This window comes from Helianthus annuus, chromosome 7 (genome assembly GCF_002127325.2).
Source record: "Helianthus annuus cultivar XRQ/B chromosome 7, HanXRQr2.0-SUNRISE, whole genome shotgun sequence".
Classification (NCBI taxonomy): domain Eukaryota; kingdom Viridiplantae; phylum Streptophyta; class Magnoliopsida; order Asterales; family Asteraceae; genus Helianthus; species Helianthus annuus.
In genome coordinates, this window is record NC_035439.2 from 133,444,351 (window position 1) to 133,467,841 (window position 23,491).

A 23,491-nucleotide genomic window follows, 5' to 3' on the forward strand; every position below is an offset into this window, starting at 1 on the left:
ATACTTTTGTTACTTTTTTACTTTTTATATTTTTATACTATTATTAGTATTAATATTAATATTAATAAATAAATAAATAATCAAGACACTTTTATAAACACGAAAGTGAAAAACTTCATTATAAATAAATAAATAAATAAATAACGAGTCTCTAATAAAAAGGTAAACGTGCAAATATTAAAACAATTAATCATGTAGATCGACAAAACCATTTCACGACGATAAAGTGGGGTATATAATTCTAGGCGCCACCTATACATGGTCTCCCAAAAAAATAAAAGATCAAAAAACTTAATGACTCACCTAATATATTTACGGAGTTTAGGGTGGAGGGTATGGTTAATCACTCTAGGATGATTGAGTGAAATCCTACCCAATAATATTATGCCATGTCAACTCCCCATTCCACTACCCATTTTGCACTCAATCAAGGGGTATGGTTAATCACCCTAGGGTGTTTGAGTTATATATTTTTTATTTTCTAGAAATTATAAACTATGCATAAATAAATAAAACATATTTTAAAGGGTGAATTACACTTTTCGTCCTTTATGTTTGTAGCGGGTTGCAATAGATGACCTTTAACTTCAATAATTACAGACACAGTCCTTTATTTATAAAACCAGTTACACTTTACATCCTTTATTCATAACCTGGTTAAAATTTTCAGTTACATATGACATGTGCAAGGCACATGAGGGCATTTCAGTAATTTTACGTTACCCTTTTATTTAAAAGAATACAAATTACAGTCATATCTTTTTTATTGTTTTCTTCTCCACTTGCCCTCACCACCAACCCACCACCATCAGCACCCTCCACCACTACCATAGCACCACCCGTTCAACTACAAGTGAGCAAAATCTCTTTGTTAATTGTTAAGCAAACCAATTTCATAAAAACACAGTAATCCCTAACAGTAATAATGCAAGAAGCAAAATTGATCAGGATCACTTATGTGTCCTAACTAAAATTAGTAAAATCCAACAACAAAGAAGCAAAACTCATGAATTTAACCAAAACCGAAGCCCCATAGACTTACTTGGGTTAGCCAGAAACCGTTTACAAGTTTATCTCCGTCGTCGACCAACCTAATGCCAGATCTAAACCAATCCGCCGCCGGAGATGTCGTTGTTTCAGTTTATGAATCACACCAGTCACCGCCTTCAATTGACCGACCTACTGCCAGATCTAAACCAAGAAGCCGCCGGAGATGCGGTTGTTTCAGTTTATGAACAACACTAGCCACCTCCGGAGATGCGGTTTTTTCAGCTTATGAACAACACCATCCACCGCCTTTAATCGACGCTAGAGATGCCGTGCGCTGGGTTACTGCTCTCCAATTCACATGAATGGCGTGCGCCGAGTTACTGCCTGAGTTCGCCAGAGTAGGTTGAATATGATGTATTGATATGGTTGGGGTTTGATTGAAAAAGAAAGAGTGAGGGTTTGCCGCTTTGGTTATACATACAGGCATCTAATATTCACCCCAGAGCTCATGAGCTGCCAATTCACATGAATGGCGTTTGATTTTGTGTTCATCAGATCAAACGATAATGCTCTCCATAACTGGCTGCTATTAGAGTGAGGGTTTGATTGAAAAAGAAAGAGTGAGAGAGAAGAGTAAGACAGGTTTGTTATATTTATGTTTATTTAGTTTTAAAATTTTGTATTAAATAACTAAAATTACAAAAGTACCCTCATGTGCCTTACACATGCCATGTCTAACTGAAAATTTTAACCAGGTTATGGATAAAGAATGTAAAGTGTAACTGGTTTTACAAATAAAGGACTGTGTCTGTAATTATGGAAGTTAAAGGTCATCTATTGCAACCCGCTACAAACATAAAGGACGAAAAATGTAATTTACCCTATTTTAAACTAAATAAAAGTACTTTTAATTAAAAAAAACAGATTACATTTAAAACTAAAAAATTAAACCATAAAATAAACCTAATATTTAGAAATTGCATGGCCAATTATATTTTTTTGCGATATCTCGTTTCCTCGCCAGAATAAACGGCAACATCTCGGGTGGAGCATGGTCGTGTGGCTCAGTAAATGTCTTCAAATCCCGATCATACATAAGTTGTTTCACCGCCTTGCATTGTTCCGCCCCTAACATTATGGTGTCTTCTTCGCGTTTCTTTCGTATACTCGTCAACTCTATCGCCCGTGCTTTTTTTTCTTCTTTCATAAGAGTATATTGCGCGAGCTTCTTGGTGAGGGCCTCTTGGCTATCGTTTGATGATGTTGCGGGCCTCTTTTCTTTCCTTTTTGTCTTGTTGGTGACGGGTCTACGTTTATGTCCGGTATATCGATCGGTTACTCGGTTCTCGGTGTACCCGTATTGTAGTTGCCTGAATCGGACGACTTTCTTTTTTGTCCCGAACTTCCACTATCTTCACCCAACAATGGTACCGGTGCCCATTTGTCATGTTTACGAACGACCTCCCATGCCTCAATATGTTGAAAACCACTCGGATATTTGGGTTTGAAATCACTTAAAGCCCTATTCATGACGTTGAGGTCGCTAACCCCACTACCACGAATACGATCCTACATAGATAACAAATATAAAGTAAAAAAAATTAAAAATAAACAATGTTATGGAAAATATTTTTTAAATGTTCAAATAAATTATTACCGCTTGTTGTCAAAGACCGTTGAAGTGGTTTATCTTAGTCAACATAGGCATCCATTTTGAACGTACTTGATGAACTGTTCGAGTACTTCCGCCGACCCTTTCGTTGTAACGGGCGAGAACTTTTTTCCAAAATCTGTCTCATTTTTGTGCATTTCCTTGTTTCTTGTTTAAAGAACAATGAACCCATGCCTTGGCTAAGGCCTCTTCATGTGTTTTCGTCCAACTTTGACGCTCTGCCTTGACTCCCTTTTGTTTCGGGTCACTTGCTTCACCAATATCATCGTCTTCATCCTCATATTCTTCTTCGTCCTCGCCACTATCTACATCCAAATATTGTGTTTCGGGGACAACCTCTAAATCTTGGTGTTCATCGTAGATAGGAAGTGGGCACTCGACATTCTCTCTTGGTGATTGAATTGGTGGGGTCCTAAATCCAAATGGATCGAACTCGGTTGTGAAGCTTGGGTGTGAAAATATTTGTGGTGGAAAATTAGGTTGGGTGCTAAAAAAAAGTTGGTTGTGAAGTTTGGGGGTAAAAAAATTGAGGTTGAGTGGTTGGTGAATATCCGTAGGAGGTTTGAACCGATGCACTTGGACCTCTAAAATCACCTTGTCTCGTTTGCGAAGCCTTTTTTCTTGAATCCGATCCTCGGCTAGCGGAACCTTTTTTCTTGGGTTCACCTTTGTTTTGTTTATCCATGGTGTTTGTGGGTGTAGAAAGAGAGATTTTTGAAAGAGTTATGTGTTTTAAATTGATTGAAAATATGGGTTTTATATAAAAAATGGGTAACGGTAAAAAAAAGGTTCAAAAATAAAAAGCAACGGTCAAACAAATTAAAGCACTCTCTCTCAATCACTTCGGTGATTACACACCGATTTTGGTATACTCTCACCCACTCACCAATCAAGTTAATCAAGTGGGTATGGTCACCGATCGGTGACTCCCACTCCCCGCATAACTCACCGAACACTATACCCCCCACCCTTATAGGCATATTTATATGGACTTTCTATGCATATTTATATGGACTTCATTTTTGTCGTACAATATATATATATATATATACACACACACAGAGATGGACTTTATATGCATATTTATATGGACTTTATAACAAGAAACCACAACCAAAAAATATATACAGAGAGATCGAGATAGACAGATAGGGGGATAGAGAGAGACAAGAGAGAGGAGAGAGAAACCCTCTCCACCGGTAAACTTAGCGGTTCTGGCATCTTTCCGATTACCTAATCGGCGCGTGAGCAACTCCAAAAGGTTTGCCTCTTCATGGTGATTCTAAAGGTGCTCACCAATTTCATTTTCGAAATGAAGTGGAGATTCCGATGAGTGACATAAGTGTCACCGGTGAAGACGACAACCGAAGAACAGAAGGCGATGGCGGAATCGTTCGGTTAGGGTTACAAAAACTGTAAGCTTGTTTTTATTACAGATCTGGTTGTAAAAAGCTTGTTTTTATTACAGAGATCTGGTTGTAAAAAGCTTGTTTTTATTACAGATCTGGTTGTAAAAAGCTTGTTTTTTTATAGATCTGGTTGTAAAAAGCTTGTTTTTTATAGATCTGGTTGTAAAAAGCTTGTTTTTTATAGATCTGGTTGTAAAAAGCTTGTTTTTTTTGGAGATCTTGTTGTTTTTAAGTTTTTCGTTTTTTGAAGATCTTGTTGGTTTTTTCAAAAACGATAATGGAGGTGTATCTGATTAGTGACAAATTCAGGTGTCCTCATAAAAAAATCATCTTTTTCCATTGAGTTGTTTTCATGAGAAATTGACATCTTCAAAAATAATAAAAGCCGGTGGTGGCTGGAGATGTACGGTGGGTGGTGGTGGCCAGAGGTGTACAGCGGGTGGTGGTGGCCGGAGATGTTGTGTCAACTTATATAGTGTATTTTTTAAGTGTTAACTGTTTGAATATTAATTATCACTCTACTAACTGTGATAATCCTAACTGTATTTTTTTTTAAATTGTTTGCAACTGTAGATCTTGGAAAAATCCGTATATAGATGTTGGAACAGGTGGGTGGAAACAAAGATTACTAAACAAACCTTATATATCATAAAAAATTAAACAGTTGTTTAAAAAAATTAAAAGGATTTGTATAGATCTTAGAAATAATAATAGAGATTATTAAAAAAAAGTCAATTGCTTTTAACTGCTATATGTGCCACCAAAAAATAATATAAAAAAAGTTGACTTGTGAGTCGATTTAACGCAACACTAAATTGTTATACTGTCTAGTTGCTTTTTAGTAATTTTTTTTGTATTGGTAATTGTTGTTATGTTTTTTTAATCTACATCTAGGTACTTTTCAATGATTATAGATAGTAGTTTTGCATTGATTCTTTATCTATCTAAATTCTTAACTTGGCATCCTAAAAATTTAGGAGTATAATTAACCTGTAACAAGTAATCTGTTTTAAGGATCTGTTTTTGCCCGTGCTTGCAAAAAATCCTAGATTTTACTACACACTATGCATCCGAAACTATTTTTTATAATGACAACTTTTGCTCCTATTCGATTGCACCAATAATCATAATTTAATCTCATTTACCCATGTTTGAACCTAATACATTACCTTTAAGAGGCATAAGCCTATACCAAGTGGGCTAGCATCATATAAGCATTAGCATATGAAACTAATTAAAACATAAGAAATGCTTGTATGCTATTAAGTATTTAATGTGTGAATGCCCTGATGATGCAAATGTATTAATTCGTTTAACACATGAAACATAGTGTAATTAACTCATATATATTTATATCTATAATTTATAATTATATATACATGCAGTTACGACCATATGCGTCTACACTCTACAGTATACTAGAGATGGGCATAATCGGGTATTCTGAGAACCCGGAACCGGGTATGGATACAAGTGAGTGGACCCGGGTTCTTAGTGAAACCGGGTCCGGGTACAAACCGGGTACACGTTAATATATTTAGAACCGGCGTAACCGGTTTCGGGTACAATGGAACCGGGTACGGGTACTGTGTGGAACCGGGTACGGGTACTGTACGGAACCGTTTACAGTGAGTTTTTCAATAAAGCTGTTGTCATACTGCTAGGAACCAGTTCCTCTGATAAAGCTGTTTTTCTTTTAAATTTTGTACTGTTAGGAACCGGTTTTTAAATATAAAAATCGATTTCGGTTTTTATTCATTTCAAATTGCATCCATTCCATCCATCTTCTTTCTTCTTCTGTAAACACATTCAAAATTCAAAGAAGAAGAATATATGGCATCGGAAGACGGAGTTGTTTTGATTTTAGAAACCAAACGTAACCCCGCAATTTGGAGAAATTTTGATTTGTGTTTGATGTCGGATAACCATGAGATGGCTAGGTGCAAGAATTGTGGGAAGTTCATGAAGGCGGCAGCCAACTCCACCCTCAAGAAGCATACCGACAAACATTGCCCGGTGACAAAGACAAAAAAGGAAGAAAAGGGCGAAGGATCCGGTTCTTCTAATGTGTAGTTTGGTGAATCCGTTTGTTTACTTATGTTTATCTTTGATGTGTTATGTGTTATGTGTGATGTTTGTTGGTTTCACTTTATGATCAATGTAACCGTTTCGTTTGTGAAATAAAAGTTCGTTTGTGAAAAAAAAATCGCATTTATAATCGTTTAAGTAGTACAAAATCGGTTCCTTCGAGACTAATCATAATCGGTTCGCGTTTGTTTGGTAACAGAATCGGTTCCTTCGGGACTGATCAAAATCGGTTCTTTCGGGACAGCTCAGAATCGGTTCCTCATATTTATTTTTTTGCTCGTTTGCTTGAGGACGGTGCGGCACTTTCACTTGCGCTACGCTTTGGTGCGGGCACTTCGGTATAATCGTCTTCGGAATCATTGGTCTCTACCTCGTCTTCCTCTTCCTCCTCTTCTTCAATAATCTTGTGCTCCAAGTCCACCTCGTCTTCGAGACTCGACTTATGTTGAACACGATCAACGCCGTCCAAATGATCTTTTAGGCAAATTGCCATCTCTAGCGACTCCGGGGTTAATCTTGTTCTTCTAATCGACAATACCCTACCACTAAGAGAAAAAACACTTTCCGAAGCTACCGTGGAAGCTTGGACCGTTAGTAAATCACGAGCCATGGTGGCTAGAATCGGGAATTCCGATTCTTTAGACTTCCACCATGCCAAAATGTCAAAATTATTATACTCCTCGGCCGTCATAGTAAGTGCATTATCCCTTAGTTTATATCGGCCGAGTTCACTAGATGGTTCGTTACCCCTTTGTTGTTTCGCCGTTTCGTCTCTAACGACGTTCAACATGGTTATGATGGGATCGACAATTGTTTCATCGTTAGAGGCCGATGATGAAGCCCCATTAAAAATGGTATGATTTTTTCCCCATACTTTTTTAAATAATGATCATAAAGTTTATTCAAAGATTCCTCAAAAACTTTTTTAGTTTTGGCTTTTAATGTTGGATCCTCCTCGTGCATATCCAACTTGTCGTAAATTTCATCAACTAACGCGTTAACACCCGCTACGTTTAAAATTGGGTTTAAAGCGGCGGCACATAAAAATACGGGTGGTAAATCCAAAAAATATTTTTTAAATTTATTGATCATTGGTGTCAACATGTCACTTGAATTTTCAAACTTTTTAAAATTAGTTGTTATCAAATACAATTCGGAAATAACTCGAGAACTAGTGGGATAATAAACACCGGAAATTAAAGTTGTTGATTTTTTGAAAACTTTTAAAAAATCACTTAGTGTTTGAATGTTATTCCAAGCCGTGTCGGGAAAAGGGTCGACTTAGTAGTCATCACTTAAAGTTGTATGAAATGCTTTTAAAGTGCTCATTTGTTTTAAAGTCATTTCAAACATATGACAAGTTGAATTCCAACGAGTTGGGATATCCCAATTAGGACCAATTAATTTTTGGTTAACTTCTTTACAAAGGTTTTTATAATCTTGATATCTTTCTTTACCACTTTTAAAAACATCTTGAAGCATAGTTCTAAAAGCTATAATAAAATCCGCTACAAATTTATTTTTTAAACCGTCTTGCACAACTAAATTAATAATATGAGCAACACATCTTGTGTGGAAAAAAACACCATCACAAATTGGTTTGTACTTCAACTTTAGTTTTTGGATCGCATTTGAGTTGTTTGAGGCGTTATCGAAAGATATTGAAAATATTTTATCCTCTAAACACTATTTTATAATTGTGGCATTCATAATTTTATAAATATTTTCTCCCGTATGAGGAGAAGGAAACTCTTCAAATGCGATCGTACGCTTCATCATTTGCCATGTATTGGGATCAACCCAATGAGCGGTGACACAAATGTATTCGGGTAAACCGTGTGGAGCCGACCACACTTCACTAGTTAAATTTACACAAGTCTTTAAATTTTGAAAAAATGCAATTAAATCTTTTCTTGCATTTTCCCATATATTTAAACAATGACGTTTTAAAGTTCGACGACTTACATGTTTGTAGCTAGGTTGAAGCGTCTCTCTAATTAGCTTAGTGTGATCGGGGTCGTCAAAGTGTCCAAAAGGCAACGCTTTTTTGATGACCAACTTCGCCATCCTATCACAAGTTATCTTTTGTTCGTAGCGGAAAATCTTACCATCTTTTGAAAGTTGAACTTGACCGGGTGTCAAATCTTTTAGAGCTTTGCAATACTTTTTCGCATGCTTCGTTAAAGTGGAATTAGAGTCCTTGCTTAACAAGGAGCCACAATGCTTGCATTGAGCCTTTTGCGAACCATCGCTCATCTCGACTAAATCCCAATTGCACCAAACATCCATATTGCGGCTATGCGATAATGTTCCCACTACAAATGGAGCATTTGAACCTTGTGGAACATTATTGACGGATGGGGAGTTTGTGCTTTTAGAGTTCTTGGAAGCCATTAAAAATATGTAAAGAAGGAGAAGAAATAGATAGAAGAAGATATGTGAATAAAAAATGAGAAAAATGGGATATATATACTGTAACCGGTTCCAACGGTCATATAGGAACCGGTTCCAACGGTAATATTTTGCATTTAATGTGTTTTAGATACTCAAGATTCGGTTCCAACGGTCATATTCATATAGGATTCGGTTCCAACGGTAATATACCGGGTATAGATAGGAACCGGGTACATACAGGAACCGGGTACGGGTAGGAACCGGGTACAGATAGGAACCGGGTACGGTTGGTTTTTTTTACAGAATATGAGAACCGGGTAATACCCGTCGGGTTTTTTTTACCTGGGACCGGTTCCTCTGAACATCGGGTAGGGATCGGAACCGGGTCCGGGTCGAGTCCACTGGAATCGGGTAGGAACCGGTTTTTATGCCCATCTCTAACAGTCTACACAGCTATTTGTTAGTTCGGATATGGGCTAACAAATGGGCTTTGGCATCTTCAACAACCCGAACATGGCCTTATGATATTTCTCACTAAAAGTGTGGCTAACTGCCTTTTATTCATTTGGGAGTTCAAAAGCATGTATATGATATTCATCTCTAATTAGAGGAAAGTTGAAACATTCCATTTGAATATATACTCGTTATAGTATCATTTATGGTTGGTTATATTTCAGGTTTGTTAATAACTTTACGGATAATTTAAAAAATAATGAAATGTAAATAGCTAATGTGATGGAAAACCCAACAAGCTACGGCTTGAAAGGTTACGTTTCAAGTCTAGTATCCTACCTTCTTTTCTTTTTTTCCTTTAGAGTGGACGGAGTCCAACTTACATGCTCTCTCGGAAAAGAGGTCCACGTGGACAAAAGCATGAAGCTCGGGAAGAAGGGAGAGTGATCGGGAAGTGCTATCTGCGAGACCTAAAACATTGTGAGTGAGGGGGACATGGAAAGGGAAACAGGGGTTTGGGAGGTACGGGAACAATGTCCCCTCCATGCGGGAACTTCAAATTTGTGGTACTGGAGTGTTTTTCCTGTGACCACTCCGTCCACCCTTATGGAGAGAGATTTCCCTGTTATAAGCGTTTTGGTTAATTTGGTTATCAAAAAAGATTCGGTTAATTCAGTTCACCATCGACTTTGGACGTGAGTAGATTTAAGTTAATTTCGTTACAAATTCGATCACATCTTGGTAGCAATCCTTTCAATTTATAAAATAAAATAAATGACAACTAATATTTCTATTTATAAAAAAATATAACATAACTTGTTGGCAAATATATATAATTTATAAAAATAATAAAATGATAAATGATGCTTTTAAAATTGGTTCGATTAATATTGTTATTTTATCTATAATATATTAAAAATATTAAAAAGGAGAAGTGATGTACAATATTGTAATTTTATCATGTTTACAAGTTATAAAGCACCATGTACAAGGATGTGTAAGTCATTTTAGAGGAGTTTCATCCAAAATTTTAAGACGGTTAATTGTGGGATTTCAGCATTCCTATTGAATGCATCGGTTTCTAATCCATTCAGCTCCTTCAATCATGTTTTTCAATTCATGATAAGAGACAGAATAAATCTCCAGAAAGATAATCGAGGGGAGAGGGGCTTGGAGAGAGAGTGCACAGTCGCCGGCTACATTATCCGGTGACCCTCTGTTACTCAGGACACGACGACGAGACCAGGGTTCCGAATAACGACCAGGGTGATGTGAGTGAAGTGACATCCGCATTTTCCGCCTGCTCTCCTCCTCTAATTCTCCGGCAAAGGACTCCTTGTCGCTTTTCTAGGTGCGGTTGCTCTGTTCCCTGCTATTTCTCTCACCGTCATCATCGCCGGTCTACAACGGCACCGATTACAAAGGGGTTTTCTTCTTTCGCCGTTAGGTATTGTTGGTATAGAGCACAAGATATGATAGTAATAATAGCAAGAACAGGAAGCTTTTCTCTATTAGAATACTAGGGTTTTTTGAGATGATTTACATGAATCACCTAGGAGCTTATTTATAACAGAAAAAGAATAGAAAAAGCTCAACTAATCCTATAGACTAGGATCACCGGAAGAACCGGTAAAGCCTAACAAAGCTACCGTTACTTTATTTGACTAACAAAGCTACCAATACTTTATTTGACTAAAAACAAAGACTAAAAAATAACTGATAAGGATTGAAATAGAATGGACTTGAGATTGAATCAACAATGGTCAAGTCCTATTAACGTTCAGGAAACTCAATGGAAGAATGAGCTTCGAAAGGTCGTTAATGGCAGTTGAGAGATAGAGAGACTAAGAAGAGTTTGTTATTATTTTCAAGATGCCCTATTCTATTACTACATATCTCTTTTATACCCAACACCTAACAACTTTACAACTGTTCATTAACTACCCCTGTAACTTCCTAACTAACTAACAACCTCTGTTGCTAACCAACCCCTGTTGGCTAAACCACTGTCAGCTAACCCCTGTCGTTCTCTAACCCAATCCACTGCTGTGAATAACCCATGTTGCCCATCCACTGCTAACTAATCCCCTATTTATTGATCCACTGACTCGTGACAGACCTTTCCATCCACTGCCCTTTAAACCACTGACCTTTTACCCATATCAATACCCCCCTGATAACCTGATCCTTGACCCCAAGGATCAAAATTTGGGAACTTTTGCATTAGTACTTTAGCATCCTCCCACGTTGCATCCTCTACACCCCTATGTTTCCACTTAATCAGCCACTGTACTACCATTCGATTGAACTTTTTAAGAATCTTAGTATCCACCACACTTTCAGGCTGTTTCTCAATTGTTTGCAAAATTTCTTTAGTAACCTCTGAAGAAGAAATGGGCTCAGGACCATAATACTTTTTAAGCATTGACACATGCACCGTAGGATGAACAGAAGACCCTTCCGGTAATTGCAGTGTGTAAGCTACTTCTCCAACCCTTGCCAAAACTAAGTAAGGCCCAAAGTATTTGGCGGACAACTTCTGACTACTTCTTTGAACTACCGATTGCTGTCTATACGGTTGTAATTTCAAATAAACCCAATCTCCAACCTTAAAACACCTTTCTGTTCTATGTGTATCGGCTAACTGCTTCATTCTCTGTTGTGCCTGGCCCAAACTAACTTTGAGAATCTTGATAACTTCCTCTCTGGTACTTAAGCTTCTGTCTATTGCTTCTACATTGCTCTCACCCGGCAGATAAGGCAAATGAATAGGTGGTGGTTGACCATAAATCACTTCGAATGGAGTGTATTTAATAGCTGAATGATAAGAAGTGTTATACCAATACTCGGCTAATGGTAACCACATCGACCAATCCTTCGGTTTCTCAAAACACATACACCTCAAATAATTCTCCAAGCATCTGTTTAAAACTTCTGTCTGACCATCCGTTTGTGGATGATAAGAACTCGACATTTTCTGTTCAATTCCTTGTAAAGCCAATAATTCCTTCCAAAATGTGCTTACAAACACTTTGTCTCGGTCAGAAACTATTGATTTAGGAGGGCCATGTAAATGATAAATGTGATCCAAATATAACTGAGCTACATCCACTGCTGTAAAAGGATGCTGCAAGGATACGAAGTGTGCTCCTTTACTTAACCTGTCAACCACTACCCAAATGACTTCCTTGTTAGCAGATTTTGGCAAGCCTTCAATGAAGTCCATAGCAATATCTTCCCATACACCTTTAGGAATAGGCAGAGGTTGCAACATACCCGGATAAGCAACTGTCTCTGCTTTGCACTGCTGACATACAACACAGTTCTTAATATAATCCATCACGTCTGCCTTTAACTTTGGCCAGTAAAACAACCTGTTTACTCTATTTACCGTGGCATGTACCCCCGAATGACCCCCTTGCACCGAATCATGCATCCATTTAAGTATCTGCTGCTTTAAAGTGGACACATTACCAATGACCAATTTACCCCTTCTTCTCAGTTCATTGTTTTTCCAACTATACTGACTATGGGTTAAAGGATCATGCTGCAAATCTTGGATAATTTTTACTAATTCCAAATCTTGATTCCACCCTTCCCTTATGGCAGCCCATATATCAGTGTGAACCGAAGAAGCAGCCATTTGCAAAACTTCCCCATGGGTCACCCTTGATAATGCATCTGCCACTTTATTATCGACTCCCTTTTTATACACAATGTCAAAACTAAATCCCATCAACTTGGCCAACCACTTTTGTTGAAAAGGAGTTGAGATCTTACTATCCAACAAATATTTAAGACTATGTTGATCAGTCTTAATCACAAAATGATTATGAGCTAGGTATGGCTGCCCTTTCTGCATAAGTACTGCTCCAATACCATACCCCGAAGCATCAGTTTCCACTATGAAAGTATCATTGAAATCAGGTAAAGCCAAGACTGGAGGTCGACTCATGCTTGTTTTCAGCTGTTCAAATGCTTGTTGGGATGTGCCAGACCAACAAAAAAGAATCTTTTTTTAGCAATTGAGTCAAAGGCTTAGTGATGCTTCCATAATCCTTCACAAACCTTCGGTAATATCCAGTCAACCCCAAAAACCCTCTTAACTCCTTGATATTCTTTGGAACTGGCCACTGTTGAATAGCTGAAACTTTAGCAGGATCCGTTGCCACACCTTCTTGAGAAATAATAGGCCCCAAATATTCTAACTCGGTTGCACCAAACTCACATTTACTCTTCTTTGCTACCAATTTGTGTTGTCTCAAAACCCCCCAAAACATCTTCCAAATGAGATAAATACGACTGCCAACATGGGCTATAAACCAGTATGTCATCAAAAAAAACTAACACATATTTTCGTAAATATGGTTTAAAAACATGATTCATTAACCCTTGAAATGTGGATGGAGCGTTGGTAAGGCCGAATGGCATTACCAAAAATTCAAAGTGGCCATTATGAGTTTTGAATGCTGTTTTATGAATATCCTCTTCACCCATTCGAATCTGATAGTATCCTGATTTCAAGTCCAATTTAGAAAAGAACTTGGTGCCAAATAACTCATCCATTAAGTCTTCCACTAAGGGAATAGGAAATCGATCAGGAATGGTGGCTTGATTTAGCTTTCTATAATCAATACACATCCTCCACGTATTATCTTTTTTCTTGACCAAAACTACCGGTGAAGCAAAAGAGCTGAAACTGGTTCTGATAACCCCCTGCTCCAGCAACTCATTTGTCATCTTCTCAATAACATCCTTTTGTATTGACGGATAGTTCCATGTTTCAAGGGAATTCTATGATCAAATTGACCCCTAGAAGGTGGTAAAGACTTCAAATCTTGAAAGACATCATCAAAACTTTCTAACAACTGTTGTAACTGTTGTTGTTGTTGTTCTACAGATTTTTCAGCCTTTTGTAATACCACCGTGGTACTGGTGTTACATCCCTCAATAGCACATACTTGCACTAAAGCTAATTCCCCTCTTTGCATTTCTATCTTCTTCAAGCTACCCTTACTGAATTGAGTCAGCTTTTTCCCATATTGCCCTCTTAATACCACTTTTTGCCCTTTGAATTTGAATGCAACAGTTCTTTCTTTATAATCCATTTTAATGCTTCCCAAAGTAGTGAACCATTGTACTCCCAATACCAAGTCACAACCCCCTAAAGGCATCACATATACATCAGCTTCAAACCGAATGCCCTTCATAACCCATTGGAAGTCTTTAACCATCATATCACATACTTCGTCATGACCATTAGCTACCTTAACCAACATGGTTGGACCTTTTACCACCCTACAACCCAACTGTTTGGCCAACTTATAATCCAAGAAATTGTGAGAACTTCCCGTATCCATCAATATTTGCAACTCAATTTTACCAAAATGTCCCTTAACTCTAATGGACTTATACATGTCATTCCCTTCTACAGTATTTACTGAAATTTGAGCACATTCCAACACTTCTTCCTCTATTTCTTCATCAACACTCTCATCCTCTACCCATTCTACTTCTATATGATACAACTGTGGTCTCTTATTACCCCTACACACATGCTCTTTAGATTACTTTTCATCACAGTTAAAACATAACCCTTTTGACCTTCTCTCATCCATTTCACTCCTAGTTAAAGTTTTTCTAATTACATTCTTCTTATTATCTGTCACACCCCAACCGATGGCGGAAACATCGGGATGAGACGTACAAATTGCTCAAAACAACATAACACTAAATGTGACAATATAAATTTAATCATTTTATTAAATTCTAAAGTAGGGTACATAGTTCCAAATAAATAAACATATCATTCGACAATAATCAAAAATGCTAAGTGGGTTTCTAATGTCCATCCTAGCTTGATTCTTGTTTTCTTGATCATTCCACCTGCAATATGTATTAAAATAAAATCAACAAAAACATGTTGGCGAGTATACAAGTTTTCATACATAGCATAGTACGTATTTAAAATGTTTGCTCATATCCAAATGTGAAATACAATATCATGTTAACAGTATATACTCGAAACGATGTTACTCTATGTGCCCAAACCAAAGTTTAACGCAATTAAAGTGTACCCAAACGAGTTTGAGTATGTTGACATAGTTTAACCTAACAATACCTGCTCATAGAACAGGAGGGGCGTTTCTCAACCTATAGCGCTACCATTGTTAGGGGAGGCTTGTACGAAGTTAATGAACACATAGTCATGAATGTTTACATTAGCATAACATGTCTAACATGATTAAAATGTATCACATAGGGTAAGGATAGAGTGTGCATAAAATGTTTGATGTGATTGTGATGTTTGATATAGAATACATATTACACCCAAAAGTGGAAAATAGAAAATGGGTCATGTATACTCACCTTAGGTTGCGTTGCGTATTTCTTGGAATGATTAAGAATCAGGGAATTTCCCAAGAGGATGTGCACAAGAGAATTACCCTATTAATTTTGAGGATTTGATTAATATTTGGGAATTTGGGGGTTGTTTAAAATAACAAGGCAAAATAACATTTCTAAAATATCTAATAACAATATGCCTTATTTTATATATTTTGTATAAAAATAAATGACAATTTATAAGTAATTCACAATTATTACTGATTATAATAATATTACTGATTTTATCAAAATGATATAAATGTTATTACTAAATTGTTGAATTAAATAAATAGTAATTATGATATATATATATATATAACATGATAATTCTAAATATTATAAAATAATAATTCTAATTTAATGAAAATAAAGATATAAATTCTGAATAACATTTCTAATTGTAAATTTTAAATAAAAATTCTGATTTAATTAGAAATTAAATAATAATTCAGATTTAAATAAAAATTCTGATTTAAATAAACAATTTCTGATTAAAAATATAAAATATAAATTCTGAATATTATTTTGAAATAATATTTCTGTTTTAAATTTTGATTTTAATAATAATATAAATTCTGAAATAAATAATACAAATTCTGATTTAAAATAATTAATATAGATTCTGTTTTAATAATTTATTTCAGATTTAAAATATAAAAATAAATCTGTTTTATTAGTTATAACTATATAAATAAAACTGTTTTATATAATATAAATAATTCTGTTTTTATAAGTAAATCTGTTTTAATAATGTTAACAATTATATAAATCTGTTTTTATAAATTATATGAATAAAACTGTTTTATATAATATAATACATATAATTCTGTTTTTAATAATAATATTTATATTAATAATCTGTTTTGATAATAATAGTTAACATTTATAATAAATAAATCTGATTTAGAATATAATAATATTAATAATAATAATAATAATAATAATAATAATCATAATAATAATATGATAATAATAATAATAATAATAATAATTATAATAATATAAAACTGAAACATGAAAATAAAAATAAAAAAAGGACGAAACTGTAAATAAAGGAAACGGTTACCACGGTGGTGTTCGGTGGTCGACGGAGGTGCTCCGGCGGCGGAGTTCCGGCGAGGAGGTGTTCCCGGCGACGTCTGAGAATTCCGGCGACTTCAGGTCCCTCCGGTGGGTCGGTAACAAGGAACCGAGGTGAAGATGGGTGATGTTCGAACAAGGAGGGATGGGTGTGCGGTTTCCGAATGGGGGTTGTCGGGTTTTTATAGGGGAGTCGGGTGGTCGGAAAAATGGAAGGTGTGGAATAAATGGTAACCGAGTAAGTTAAGGCCGGAATTGAAGAAGAAAAGAAGGAAAGTTTGGCCGGAACCGCGTTATGTTTATGGGCGGTTAATTTAAATATGGTTCAGCGAACTTAACGGTTAAGATTTATGTGTTTCCTAATTCCTTCGGATGTGGCATGCCCGGCCGAGTGGTTAGTGAGTCGTTTGTTGAGTGAGAGGTCACCGGTTCGATCCCTGTTGCGCGCATAAGATCCCATTTTTTTTAATAATAGCTTTAGTCTAACTGGGTTAGTCACTAACTGAGTTTTCTGACTCAGTTAGTGCTGCCCTTTAATATACTTAACCTGGTTAGGCTCGTTTAACCGGGTTTTCACTAACGGGGTTAGATTAACTAACCAAAAATACTTAAAAATCAAAAAAAATTCAGTTTTTAATATTTATTTATTTATTTATTTAATTTTAATTATTAATTTATTTATTTAAAATACTAATAAAATAGTATAAAATCATTTTAACCCAAATTTTGATATTTCAACCGAATTAACGTACGAATTCCCAATTTTCGTACGGTTTAGGGTAATCTCTTGGCAACGATGAATTTAAGAGCTGAGATTTAGATGGAATTTCACTGTTTTTACATGCTTAACATAGTTTCAACGTGTTTCAACGTGTAATAACATAACATAGCATATAAACACAAATATGAACCAAATCATGCATTTTTCATTAGGATTCAAGTCTCGGAATGAAATTTGGGAATAAACGAGAGTACAATTGTCTAAAATAGGAAAGTACAAGTCAACAAGCTATAAATAGAAAGTTCAAAAACGCGAGGCGTTACAGTCTCCCCTACTTTAGGAGATTTCGTCCTCGAAATCAAGATGAAACTTTTGAAAAGATTATATCTAAAGGTTTATAAAATGAGACTTTGATCATAGGATTTTTATTTAGGAAAATTGGTTTCATGAATGCATCACATAGCACATTGTCTTTCACATTATTGTTCACATAGAATAAAATGAATGAAATGTCATAGATTTTCACATAGTGCAATATGTATAATGAAAGCATAATAAATTTAATTTGTTCACGAGAGGGTATCATTATTTATTTTGGGTTTCGACAACAGTGCGAAATGTGTCTCCTAGCTAGAAATGAATGAAACGCTCAAACGTAAAACACATAATAATTGAGATGACATAAAAGAGATTTAACGTAAAATATGGATTGTCACGGAACGTAACGTATGACACTTCAAAGTGAATCGAAGACCTTCTCGAATTAAGGAAACGTGCTTTGGCCTATAGGTATAGGTACTCTCATCGCTGGTCCCCAGGTAGGCAACGGGTCCTTAATGGATTTATACGAATGCCAAACCTAGACAGGACGTCCCGACTACCGGTACCTAACCCTTCCAGTTACTACACATCCTTAATCGATTGGGAAATCGAAACTTTGGCGAGAGTGAAAATCGAGGAGTGGGACTACTTAAACAAGATGCGAGTTTCACCTCTAACTTGATAACATCGTACCCTAATGTGGGTGGTACTTATCCTAAGATAAGGGTCCACTAGAGTATGAAATGGAAAACTCCCATCAAGGTTTGGATATCACTCCTAACTTGAGGGTAGATTTCGTGTAAAATCAAAGTATAGCTGAGTGAAAATCATCACCAAGTGTGGGAATCACCCCTATCTTGTTGAATCATTTCGATTGTGTTGTAAGAGTGTCTTCAAAGCCTCCAAGTGTGTATTGTGTTAGCCTTAGGAAAGGCATGTATATTAAGAGTCCAAAAGTAAGTAGAGGGAAGCAAAGAAGATAGAAAGGAAGTTGTTTTAAGCAACACATAGTGAGAAAGCTCCTAAACTATAGACTAGGCAAGGCATTCCTAATTCCCTATAGTTATGGCTCTGATACCAATCTGGTATCAGAGTACTCCTACTATAGACTAGGGACAAGTAAGGCAATCCTACCTAATTCCCTATAGTTATGGCTCTGATACCAATCTGTCACACCCCAACCGATGGCGGAAACATCGGGATGAGACGTACAAATTGCTCAAAACAACATAACACTAAATGTGACAATATAAATTTAATCATTTTATTAAATTCTAAAGTAGGGTACATAGTTCCAAATAAATAAACATATCATTCGACAATAATCAAAAATGCTAAGTGGGTTTCTAATGTCCATCCTAGCTTGATTCTTGTTTTCTTGATCATTCCACCTGCAATATGTATTAAAATAAAATCAACAAAAACATGTTGGCGAGTATACAAGTTTTCATACATAGCATAGTACGTATTTAAAATGTTTGCTCATATCCAAATGTGAAATACAATATCATGTTAACAGTATATACTCGAAACGATGTTACTCTATGTGCCCAAACCAAAGTTTAACGCAATTAAAGTGTACCCAAACGAGTTTGAGTATGTTGACATAGTTTAACCTAACAATACCTGCTCATAGAACAGGAGGGGCGTTTCTCAACCTATAGCGCTACCATTGTTAGGGGAGGCTTGTACGAAGTTAATGAACACATAGTCATGAATGTTTACATTAGCATAACATGTCTAACATGATTAAAATGTATCACATAGGGTAAGGATAGAGTGTGCATAAAATGTTTGATGTGATTGTGATGTTTGATATAGAATACATATTACACCCAAAAGTGGAAAATAGAAAATGGGTCATGTATACTCACCTTAGGTTGCGTTGCGTATTTCTTGGAATGATTAAGAATCAGGGAATTTCCCAAGAGGATGTGCACAAGAGAATTACCCTATTAATTTTGAGGATTTGATTAATATTTGGGAATTTGGGGGTTGTTTAAAATAACAAGGCAAAATAACATTTCTAAAATATCTAATAACAATATGCCTTATTTTATATATTTTGTATAAAAATAAATGACAATTTATAAGTAATTCACAATTATTACTGATTATAATAATATTACTGATTTTATCAAAATGATATAAATGTTATTACTAAATTGTTGAATTAAATAAATAGTAATTATGATATGTGTATATATATATATATATATATATATATAACATGATAATTCTAATTATTATAAAATAATAATTCTAATTTAATGAAAATAAAGATATAAATTCTGAATAACATTTCTAATTGTAAATTTTAAATAAAAATTCTGATTTAATTAGAAATTAAATAATAATTCAGATTTAAATAAAAATTCTGATTTAAATAAACAATTTCTGATTAAAAATATAAAATATAAATTCTGAATATTATTTTGAAATAATATTTCTGTTTTAAATTCTGATTTTAATAATAATATAAATTCTGAAATAAATAATACAAATTCTGATTTAAAATAATTAATATAGATTCTGTTTTAATAATTTATTTCAGATTTAAAATATAAAAATAAATCTGTTTTATTAGTTATAACTATATAAATAAAACTGTTTTATATAATATAAATAATTCTGTTTTTATAAGTAAATCTGTTTTAATAATGTTAACAATTATATAAATCTGTTTTTATAAATTATATGAATAAAACTGTTTTATATAATACATATAATTCTGTTTTTAATAATAATATTTATATTAATAATCTGTTTTGATAATAATAGTTAACATTTATAATAAATAAATCTGATTTAGAATATAATAATATTAATAATAATAATAATAATAATAATAATAATAATAATAATAATAATAATAACAATCATAATAATAATAATATGATAATAATAATAATAATAATATAAAACTGAAACATGAAAATAAAAATAAAAAAAAGGACGAAACTGTAAATAAAGGAAACGGTTACCACGGTGGTGTTCGGTGGTCGACGGAGGTGCTCCGGCGGCGGAGTTCCGGCGAGGAGGTGTTCCCGGCGACGTCTGAGAATTCCGGCGACTTCAGGTCCCTCCGGTGGGTCGTTAACAAGGAACCGAGGTGAAGATGTGTGATGTTCGAACAAGGAGGGATGGGTGTGCGGTTTCCGAATGGGGGTTGTCGGGTTTTTATAGGGGAGTCGGGTGGTCGGAAAAATGGAAGGTGTGGAATAAATGGTAACCGAGTAAGTTAAGGCCGGAATTGAAGAAGAAAAGAAGGAAAGTTTGGCCGGAACCGCGTTATGTTTTTGGGCGGTTAATTTAAATATGGTTCAGCGAACTTAACGGTTAAGATTTATATGTTTCCTAATTCCTTCGGATGTGGCATGCCCGGCCGAGTGGTTAGTGAGTCGTTTGTTGAATGAGAGGTCACCTGTTCGATCCCTGTTGCGCGCATAAGATCCCATTTTTTTTTTTTTAATAATAGCTTTAGTCTAACTGGGTTAGTCACTAACTGAGTTTTCTGACTCAGTTAGTGCTGCCCTTTAATATACTTAACCTGGTTAGGCTCGTTTAACCGGGTTTTCACTAACGGGGTTAGATTAACTAACCAAAAATACTTAAAAATCAAAAAAATTTCAGTTTTTAATATTTATTTATTTATTTATTTAATTTTAATTATTAATTTATTTATTTAAAATACTAATAAAATAGTATAAAATTATTTTAACCCAAATTTTGATATTTCAACCGAATTAACGTACGAATTCCCAATTTTCATACGGTTTAGGGTAATCTCTTGGCAACGATGAATTTAAGAGCTGAGATTTAGATGGAATTTCACTGTTTTTACATGCTTAACATAGTTTCAACGTGTTTCAACGTGTAATAACATAACATAGCATATAAACACAAATATGAACCAAATCATGCATTTTTCATTAGGATTCAAGTCTCGGAATGAAATTTGGGAATAAACGAGAGTACAATTGTCTAAAATAGGAAAGTACAAGTCAACAAGCTATAAATAGAAAGTTCAAAAACGCGAGGCGTTACATTATCCATACTAACTGACCTTGCATAAGGTAGTATCTGTTTGGTAGCAACTGTATTAGTCAGAACAGAATTTTTAGAGCCAAACCTGCTTCTTTTGGCCTTGATGGTTGCTTCTTGTAATTTTGCCAAACAAAAAGCCTCTTGAATGTTTTTTGGGTTAAACATTCTTACCTGCAACTGTATCTCCTCTTCCAGGCCAGCAAGAAAACAACTTAATGCATATTCAGTAGGTAACTGAAGTCGGCTTATGATAGCATCAAACTTATCATGATACTCCGGTACTGAATTAATCTGTTTCAAATTCTTTAAATCGGTCACAGGGTCATCAAACAATTCCCCAAATCTGACTTTCAAGGCATCCACCAATTCCGTCCATGACAATACTTCACCTTCAACCCTCTGGCTAGTAAGAGATTGATACCACTGTAATGCTTTTTCTTCAAAATGAATAACCGCCAACCTAACCTTCGTTGCATCAGAAACTTTATCAAGTTGGAAGAACTGCTCCACCTTAAACAACCATGAAGTAAGATCATCTCCTTTAAACCGAGGGAATTCAATTTTGGTCAATCTTGCTGCAAAATTGAACCCTTCTCCTTCATGTTGCGGTCCCTGCCTTTGATAATCTCTGTCATTACCTTGGTTATTGACCATCTGGGTCAACTGTAAAGATAATCCGGTCACCATGTTCCTCACTTCTTCTAATGCTTTTGTGTTTTCCTCGATTCGATTATTCATCTGCTGACTGCTTTCAGCATCATCAGTATCATTATGACCGTGTCTCTTTGTCATTTTGGTCGTGGAATTGATCTGAACAAAGATCAATTGGAAATTGAACTGAACGAACAACAATTGAAGGAATTCGATCGAAACAATGACCGAATTCAGAAATTGAAATTGAACGTTTGCAAATTTTCCCTAATTGATCGAATTAGGGCTCAAAATTGAATTGAATCGAGAGTGTCCAAGGATAGACAGCTCTGATACCAATGATAAGGATTGAAATAGAATGGACTTGAGATTGAATCAACAATGGTCAAGTCCTATTAACGTTCAGGAAATTCAATGGAAGAATGAGCTTCGAAAGGTCGTTAATGGCAGTTGAGAGATAGAGAGACTAAGAAGAGTTTGTTATTATTTTCAAGATGCCCTATTCTATTACAACATATCTCTTTTATACCCAACTCCTAACAACTTTACAACTGTTCATTAACTACCCCTGTAACTTCCTAACTAACTAACAACCTCTGTTGCTAACCAACCCCTGTTGGCTAAACCACTGTCAGCTAACCCCTGTCGTTCTCTAACCCAATCCACTGCTGTGAATAACCCCTGTTGCCCATCCACTGCTAACTAATCCCCTATTTATTGATCCACGTGACAGACCTTTCCATCCACTGCCCTTTAAACCACTGACCTTTTACCCATATCAATAACAAGGCTCCTCATGCATGCATAAAGCTTCGTCGTAAACTTTGGATCATCATTCTTCAGGTATCAACCCCCCACTCTGGTTTCTCTGCCTCTAATAATCTTTTCAACAAGAATTGCTTCGAGACAAAGATTGCAAATTCTGTTTTTCTGTTCAGGTATTTCGCTTTAATCTACGTTAATTGATCATATTCTCCGTATTGAATTCATGGGTCTCTCTGTTTCTGTTTTGATCTCGATTGGGATTTTAAAATTTTTGAAATTAACTAATTTTTTCAGAGATGATTGGAAGAGTTAATGGGGAAGAAAGGGGGTGGATGGTTTTCTGCAGTGAGGAAGGCATTTGTCTATAGTAATGATTCAAAGGAAAATACAGAATAAAAGGTGTTTCTTTTTTTTTTTATCAATTTTGTTGTTTATTTTGTGCACACCATGCGTTCGACGAAATGCCAATGTGATTATAACACTTGTTTATGTCTAATGTTTTAATATAGAAAC

The 23,491-nt window shown here is 35.3% G+C and overlaps 1 long non-coding RNA gene across 1 annotated transcript; it reads left to right on the forward strand.

Annotated features, from left to right (window-relative positions):
- The first annotated feature begins 10,361 nt into the window (after positions 1–10,361).
- LOC118480448 lies at positions 10,362–23,377 on the forward strand. The gene is made up of 3 exons (XR_004862757.1): positions 10,362–10,453; positions 23,057–23,151; positions 23,273–23,377. It is a non-coding gene; the product is annotated as an uncharacterized LOC118480448 (long non-coding RNA).
- Positions 23,378–23,491: the final 114 nt, after the last annotated feature.